Source organism: Helianthus annuus, chromosome 10, assembly GCF_002127325.2.
Source record: "Helianthus annuus cultivar XRQ/B chromosome 10, HanXRQr2.0-SUNRISE, whole genome shotgun sequence".
Classification (NCBI taxonomy): Eukaryota; Viridiplantae; Streptophyta; class Magnoliopsida; order Asterales; family Asteraceae; genus Helianthus; species Helianthus annuus.
Window position 1 is genome coordinate 99,890,989 of NC_035442.2, and position 9,151 is coordinate 99,900,139.

General features: G+C 34.6%; 1 pseudogene; it reads right to left on the bottom strand.

Annotated features, from left to right (window-relative positions):
- Positions 1-360: 360 nt before the first annotated feature.
- On the bottom strand, positions 361-4,053 carry LOC110885119 (annotated as a pseudogene).
- Positions 4,054-9,151: the final 5,098 nt, after the last annotated feature.

A 9,151-nucleotide genomic window follows, 5' to 3' on the forward strand; every position in this document is an offset into this window, starting at 1 on the left:
ATTTGCCCTTAAAAAATAATGATTAATAATCAACTATACTTGTATTACCTGGATGTTAGTACGACAATTTTATTAAATCATTAGTGTTGTATGCATCAAAACATCAAATTTGTTGTTAAAAAATCACGAAGCAAATCATCAAATTGTTAATTGGTGACACGACACCAAATTTTGTGCAACACCATTCTTTATATATTATTTTATTATCCCTATTGATTAATGCCCTTAAAAAATAATGATTAATAATCAACTATACTTGTACTATCTGGATGTTAGTACGACAATTTTATTAAATCATTAGTGTTGTATGCATCAAAACATCAAATTTGTTGTTAAAAAATCACAAAGCAAATCATCAAATTGTTAATTGGTGATATGACACTAACTTTTTATTTAATACTGCCCGTGTATAAAATATTCACAAATTTACGCAACTTAACAATACCATATACAAGCATCACATATATGTGAGCAAGATCCCTTTTCGCGGGTCTCTTTATTTAATCAAACCACGCATCAGCTTCATTTGCTGCACTCTTAAGATAAAAAGAAACCAATCAACATATTTAGTTAATTGCATTACAATATTGCCTGATTTCACCAGCACTGCCAGTCAGAACTCCGATTTGGCCCATTTTAACCATTGATTCCTGGAAATCCTTCAAGAATGTAGACCCATGAGACTGTGCTTGCAGCTTCACATAAGCACTTGTTTCGTAGTCATTGAGAAGAGCAGCATCTGATACAAACAAGCCTCTCCTTTTCAAAACATTAGTGTAGTAATTCTCGTCGAATGTTCTAAAACTCCCTGGATCCATCTCAATCAGTGTCGTTGTATCAGTGGGTTTACATTTACTCTTCAAGTAAGGTACGTAATCCGAGTCTAGTGAAGGATCGGTGTCACCTTTGCCAGTGAAATTGTACAACCGAACCGCTACTCCAAGGCAGTGTGAAGTCCCTATAGTGTGTCCCCCTGTATGAAAGAATAGGCAAGATGTTAAACCAAGTTATTCGGGTTCTTATTGTTGTGCTTTTTAATTAGTTTAAATTTATCATAATATTTTTAACCATAACTAGTGTTTTTCAATGACGCGCGTTGCGCGAAAGGCATTGTTGTTTTCGACCGACATCATCCTGCAACTCTTCATTTAACTGTTTCACTTATTGCAAAGACTGAACGTAGACCCTAACTCTTGTTTCAACACTTAATCACTGTAAAAGTGGACTTCGAGCCTCCCCGTTGGTGAGTGACGTGTTGGGTCGGTTAATAAAAAAAAGCCTAAAGCGTTAGGTAGATTTCGAATAGGGCGAGCTTGTCAAACGGCTTCCGCTCCTTGCCCTGGAACTCGATGTTGGCCACCGCCACCCGGTTTTCGTGACTTATATCACCACCCGGGCTGCTATCGTAGTAGGCTTTAAAACGGTAGAGCTTCGGTCGTAGCTCGCGCCACTTGTGTTGGCACGAGTTTAAATTGTGACGGTCGTTCCCCACGTTGTGCCGGTAGCTAGCGAAAGCTTCTGGCCAGCAACGGGTCTCACCGGGTTGGCGGCCCTTCATCGCGTTGTGCCGGTATCAAGTGTGGGTAGCGGGTTCGGGTAGGTGGAGTGAAGGGTTGGGGTAGCGATGTGGACAGGCGGTGGGATTGGGGGGTTTTATAGTGACTTGCAAAACGGTTATTTTTTAAAATTTAAACCTAGCCGCTAAGGCCTAGCCAACCCAGCCAATGAGAGCCGGCCACGGAGGACCGCTAGGCATGCCCAACGCCCGGGCTGAAACTCCCGCTCAAGGGGCCACACCGAAACCCAAACCCACCCGGGGTGGTGACTTGGGAATTTGTACCCAAACCATGCCCAAACCCTCACCCCATACCTGTTAGTCTAATAAATGAATATAAGGTATTGCTCAATATAAAAAAAATCACATAATAAATAAAGAATTAATATATATAAAATGAAAAGTGAATGATATTGTTCATTCACTTTTTATTTTATCATATATTAATTAGGAGATATAATTTATAGGTGTGGGTTAACATACAATATTTCTTAATATACGATGCGTACGAGATGAAATTACGTATGTTATAAAACTCAAAACCCTAAACACGCATGTTGAAAAACCATACATCACGCATGTACAAAATCAAAAATCACGCATGGGTAAAAACCTAATCACGCATGTTATAATTTCATCTCATACGTATTGTACGCAATGACGGAACCAGAACGATTTAGTTAGGGGGTCATCATAAGCTTATATTCTATACTGGTTCAAATTAGGGGTCCATCCCTAAGTTTGTTCTTTAAAAACTCAAAATTTATAAATAAAAATTCAAAAAGTTCCGGTGACCGGAGGGTCAACGGACCCTCTTGACCCCCCGCTGGTTCCGCCCCTGAATTTGTACGTTAAATGATATTGTATTTTACCCTTTCAAATAGTATATAATACCTTTATCATGAAATAATCACCAAAATGAGTCAATCAAAGTTGACAGAATAAATCTTGACCTTTTGTTTTACAAAAACTAATCTATGCTTTGTCGCATGTCATGCGTACAAGAGCACTAATCCGCCTTCCACGCGGACTATATATATTAGTTTTGCACCAGCTTTTTCGCCTAAAGAAGCCACATGTCACGTCCTAATGATGTCCACGTGGTCGAGTGATTAGTACTCATAAGTACACTCGGAAGAAAAAAAAAGTATAAATTTATTTTTATAAAATGAACATTTAATGTTTATCTTGTTAAATTTGACCGGTATTTTACCATATAGTATTCTGTAGTTATTGATTGATTCGCATATATTGTCATCAAGGAACAAACAATTGTGTGATTGACCACATTATTTTTCTATTGATTTTTTTGGGTGACAAAATACCTGAAAGAACAACAAGATCTTTAACACTCAAGCCCTTGGAGGTGAAATGTTCTTTGAGCCGAGTAATGTTATCAAAAGGAGAAGGTAGATCAGTCAAACTCTCGGATGCTATTGATACTCTTCCGTCTCTTCTCCCCAGTGGCACAGGCCAATAAGGGCCTTTAATCTAGAAAAAGAAAAAATATATATACTTTTTTAAAAAATACCAAAAGATAGATTTTAGAGAAAAAGACGGCAAACCCGGTACATAAGGCTCCACGGTGTGGGGCAAACTTAGGTCTAATTTACGCATTCTCTTGTAATGGTAATTACCTGATACATGGCATCTCGAGCCACTAAAGCTAAAATATCCGCGCAAGAGACAACACCGGGGCATGCGGCTTCTACAACAGTTTTTGCTGCATCGATAATTTGAAATCCTCTAAGGGAAAGATTGGGAAATCCGTCTTTCTCGGCTTGGTTATTTTTTGTAGAGTCGATTAGGACCGAACCGTCACAGCCCTGCAGATAAATAACTGATTATCAACTTAATTTGTGATAAAGTTGCAATCTGATATACCATTTATAAAATATTACAATCCCTCTTTACATTGTACTATGCCCAAAAAAATTCTCTACATCTCACTACTACAAAAGTGAGTCTACTCCTATGCCAAATTATGTCAAAAAAAAAAAAAAGCGTACGAAACTGCCATTTTCGACAAATTTCTTACAAAAATGATTTGTGGGAAACATTTTCAAACAAATTTCCGACGAAATGGTAGATTTAAATAAGATATAACTAAGACGAGACTCGTTACTATGAAAAGGATCGGATATAGACTATATCCGATCCTTTTCATAGTTTATGTGAAGACGTAATGCGTTATGCTATTACGTGAAGTATGGGTTAGGAAACTTAAAAAGTTAAAAGTGTACGTAACAAACAAGCTTATACTACATGTACTAACCCTAACAAAACAATCATGAAAGTGCATTCGGAGCAATGGAGCTGCAAGAGATGGAGCTAACGAAATTTTTTCTGCTATTATCTTTTGTACAATAGCCTCAACTTTAGGGCATGTGTTTTCATAGAACCCACTTGAGGCCATCGGCATTGACATTATTGGTCAAAATAAAAGCAAGAAGTAGAAGATGGTAAAAAAGGGAGCAAAGGTTTTTAAGGTATGCCATTTCTTCCAAAAAAATGATAGATGTGATTGGGAAGGCATGACAGTCTTGATTTTATAGTTGAAGACAAGAGGACATTTTCTAATTGGATTAAGAATACCCTTTTGAATTGTTCTTGTCTGCCTATTATCTTTAGTGATAGTTGCATTAGTTTTTGTTATTTTCAGATGTCAACCTTCTTTTTCATCATATACTACAAACAAGTGGTTGTAAAACTAATCTCTAAATTTTCCGATGAACCTGTGTATATGGACGCGAAGTTTCGACGTCGGTTCCGTCAAATGTTCTTACGTATTGCAGACAACTTGGCGGAGTCTGATCCTTTTTCACACTGTGATACGACGCTAGGGGCCATAGAGGATTCACTACTTTACAGAAATGTATGTCGGCCATTCGCCAGCTGGCATACGGGACGGCACCCGATTCGTTGGACGAGTATTTAAGGATGTCCGAAAGAACTGCACATGAATGTTTGCACAGGTTTTGCGAATGGATCGTGAAGTTATATAGCAAGAAATATCTGCGGAAACCAAACGCAAACGACGTCCAAATATTATATCAAGCACACGAACAAAGACATGGTTTTCTAGGAATGCTCGGAAGCATTGATTACATGCACTGGCCGTGGCAGAACTGCCCTACTACCTGGCAAGGTCAATATACTCGGGGTGATCATGGTCATCCAACTATAGTTGCAGAGGTTGTTGCGTCATAGGACATATGGATTTGGCATGCTTTTTTTGGTCTACCTAGTTCACTTAACGACCTTAACATCATCTACCAGTCACAGATATTTGACGATGTAATAGTAGGAACAGGTCTAGACACCAGTTTATGTGACCGAGCTCGACCCATTTCGATTAGGTATTTGTTTACATTTTGAAATACTTGACGAACATTTTACACATATATATTGTTGGTATTGTTGAAAATTGTTGCGTTTTGAAATTTTATCGACACGTTAGTAGTCGGGTTATTCCAAAAACAGAGGAAACTCTGCCCAATTTTCGTTATTACAACACGTATATTGTTATAAATACGGCACATATTGAAATTCGAGCGTTCTTATAAAAATAAATATAAAAGTATATTTATTTTATTTGACCACGTTTTACGAGTCATAAAACGAAGTTATAACACTTCGACCACACGCGAGTTTTAATTAACGAAATATGAAACTTATATAAAATAAATATAAAAATTTATATTTATTTCAAGCTTTTAAAACTCGGAAACTTTTTACGAGATTATAATATTCGCCTAACACGAGTTATAAGTCACAAAACTTGTTATTTATATAAAACAAATATAGCTATTTATGCTTATTTCAAAACATCGATAATCGAAAACTTTGTATACTTTTACAGAATAAATTTAATTGTTATATTCATTTAAAACGTCGTTACATCATGTATTTTTGGAATTCGGAATTCATATTTCAAATGTTTAATATTCGGAAATCATATAACATAAATACAAATATTTATATTTCTTTCAATCGTCTAGAATCCGAATTCTTGTAAAAGGAATATATTCGTTTCAACGTCAAGTTTTCGAATATATATATATATATATATATATATATATATATATATATATATATATATATATATATATATATATATATATATATAGGGTAATGCTAGACAAAAAACCCTAAAATTCTTAGAAAACTCTGGAAACCCAAATGGGAACCCATTTTTACCCAACCTCCCGACATTTTTTTTTTGAAAAAAATTACACATGTAATATACATGTTTTAGAGTGTTTTGGGCAAAAAAAAACAAAAAAGCGCCGAAGGGATTTTTTTTAAAAAAATAAACAAATTTCAGTGCCTAACATGTGTTAGGCAAAAAAGACATAAATTTGCTGAAATTTGCTGAAACTTTTTTTTTTTAAATTATCCCTTCGGCGCTTTTTTGATTTTTTTGGCCCAAAAGTCTTAAAAACATGTATATTACATGTGTTATTTTTTTCAAAAAAAAAATGTCGGGAGCTTGGGTTTTCTAGGGTTTTTTATATATATAGGGTTTTCTATATAGCCCAACCCTATATATATATATATGTATGTATGTATATGTATATATTTATTTATTTCCATCCTACAAAAACAATGATATATTATCGCATCATATACGACACAACAAGACACGCCCTTATCCGTACACGTATTTCTGTTCGTGACAACTAACACGAGTTCGTAAATATATATATATATATATATAGGTTAATGCTCCATAGGAAACCTTAGATTTTTAGAAAACCTTGAAAACCCATCACATGGCCTACATTTGGCCACATGTCCCACCCAACTTCATCTCCTTTTTTGCTTTTGAGGGCACTATGGTAAATTTACATATGCCTACCCCACCCCAAAGATCTATTGACCAACATGATTTGACACCATCATTAATGTTACCCATCACATCATTCTCATCCTTCATCCTCCATTTTCGTTTAGTGTATTTCAAATTAAAAAGTTTTTTTTTTCAAAATATCTTCATCTTCCTAAACAAGTTCTTTTAATACTAGATGCACCAATAATGTACTATGGAGCATTCAACTTCCTAAACAAGGTCTTTACTTCGATCTTTACCCACCTCACATCTAGATGTACTTTCAAAACTCCATTTTTTACCTTTTAGCTTCCCTCATTTTCAAAACTCCATGAACTTCATCTCTGTTTGTTGAAAGCTGATTCCGGGTGTGTTCATCTTCATCTCACGTTGTCATCTTCATCTCGGGTGTGCTCATGCTTGTTGAAAGCTGATTTATAGAGTGAGAAACAACAATCTTCATCATGTTCATCAAGAACACCAAGAATACATAGATATAAAAGCAAGTTTGAAGATCTTCATCGTGTTCATCGCACGGTTCTAGATCCGGTTAGTGTTTTAGAGAGAGAAAGTTGCTGCTTTAGAGAGAGAAACAACAATCTCTTGAGTATTTTATTTTGAGAAATCATTTTCACACTTAATATTTTTGTTAAAATAGTTGTTAATAGTTTTTTGTGTAATGGCTGTTTTAGAGAGGAACATGATTTTTTTTGTTAAAATGGTTCTAAAAAGTGGTGAATGTTTATGTAATTTGTAGGTTTTTATTTTTGTGTTAAAAAGTCTGTGTTTGGTTTGGTTTGGTTGCTTGTTTAGGGCTTTTAATCTCTGAACAGTAATTGTTTTTTGTTGGTTTGCTTGATTTACAGAAACAGACCCATAACATGTGTTAAGCCCCTGTTAGAATGATATATAACGTGTGTTGATTTACAGAAACAGACACATAAAGATATTCAATTGACAAGCTGGATGGATGTAGGCGACGTTAATGCGGGGACATGTGTTAAAAAAATATTCAATAAGTCACATTTTTTGGGAAGGAACTCTTCGTTCACTTATAACATGTGTTAGTGGTAATATATAATATGAAACGGGTCATTTGTTGTGCACATTTTGGAATATATAACATGTGTTAAGCCTCTGTTATAATCTTTTTTGTAACCTGACATGCATCCATTCTGGAAGTCTTAACACACGTTATAATAGAGGCTTAACATACGTTATACATGTCAGGCGCGTAACACAGTATGTATATACAAATCATGGTGTTTTGGAAACCACTAGCTTATACATGACACCATGTTAGGTTAAACCAATATTATAACAGAGGCTTACAAGTCGGGTTATAATGGATGCTTACATGTTATCATATGTATACAAGTGGGGTTACAACAAGATTACGATATTAACTAAGCTCACCATTAAACTGATCGCCCCGTCGACTGTTTTCACCCTTGTCACATGTTAAGCAATTACATGTTCCGAACAGACAAATTGTAACACATGTTAGATCAGTATATACACATCATGGTGTTTGTAAACCACTAGCTTATACATGAATACATGTTAGGTTACAAAAAGATTATAACAGTGGCTTAACACATGTTATACATTCCAAAATGTGCAAAACAAATGACCCGTTTCATATTATATATTCCAAAATTACCGGTACATCACTACAAAAAAAGTGACCATTAGAGACTAAATTATCAGGGACTAATGTATCAGTCTCAAATACATAACATCTAGGACTGATTTATCAGTTACTAATAATATTGGGGACTGATTTCTATGCGACATATTTTAGTGACTGATAATTAGTCGCTAATATATTGACACCTTATTTGAGACTAAATTCTAGTTGCGAATGTGTTTGTGCCACATGGCTTTTTGGAAGGAACCTTATTGGCTACTGAATTTTAGTCTTAAATATGTTCTTCCTATAATGAAAAATGTCATAAATGTGTTGGAGACTAATCTTCTGTCTCTAATATAGCGGGGGTATATTAGGGACTGAATATCAGTTCATAATATTTTCAAGACAAACAGAACTCAGGACTGATATTCAGTTTTGAACGCCTTTTAATATAAAAAATAATCCGCGACTAACTTTCATTGTCCAAATATGTTACACAAATTCTACTATTTGATAGTATCAAGGGATGAAAATCAGTCTTAAAAATCCTTTCAAAATCTTATTAGGAATATATATCTAGTCTCCAAAGTGTTTTGCATACGAAAGAACTAGAGACATAATTTTTAGTCTCAAATAATCGATACAAATTCTAGTATTTATAAGAAAGATGTTATGACCGAATTAGTCCTCACTATCATTGTAATAGACTTCATTGGGAATTGATATTTAGTTTCAGTTTTTTTATAAACCAATTCATGCCCGAGTTTCACTTATCGCGCTCTAACCGGATCACAAGGCTAGACAAGCCTATTATTTATATAACTGTTGTTTAATATATATATTAATAATTTATTATTTCTATATAAAATTTAATTAAAATAAATTATATACATGGTATGCCATATATAAATATTATAAGTTTAAAAACTATATGAAAATAGTTATAGATATAAATAAACTATTTATTAAAAATATTTAAATTAAGTCCTTTATTTGATATAAATAACAAATGAGCTGAGGCTGAGCTTGAAAAATTACTCATGTCGAGCTTGAGATTTAGAAATAAGATTGTAAATGACCTGAGCTCTCTCAAAGTTACACGGTCCGAGCTCAAGCCTTTACGAGCTCGGGT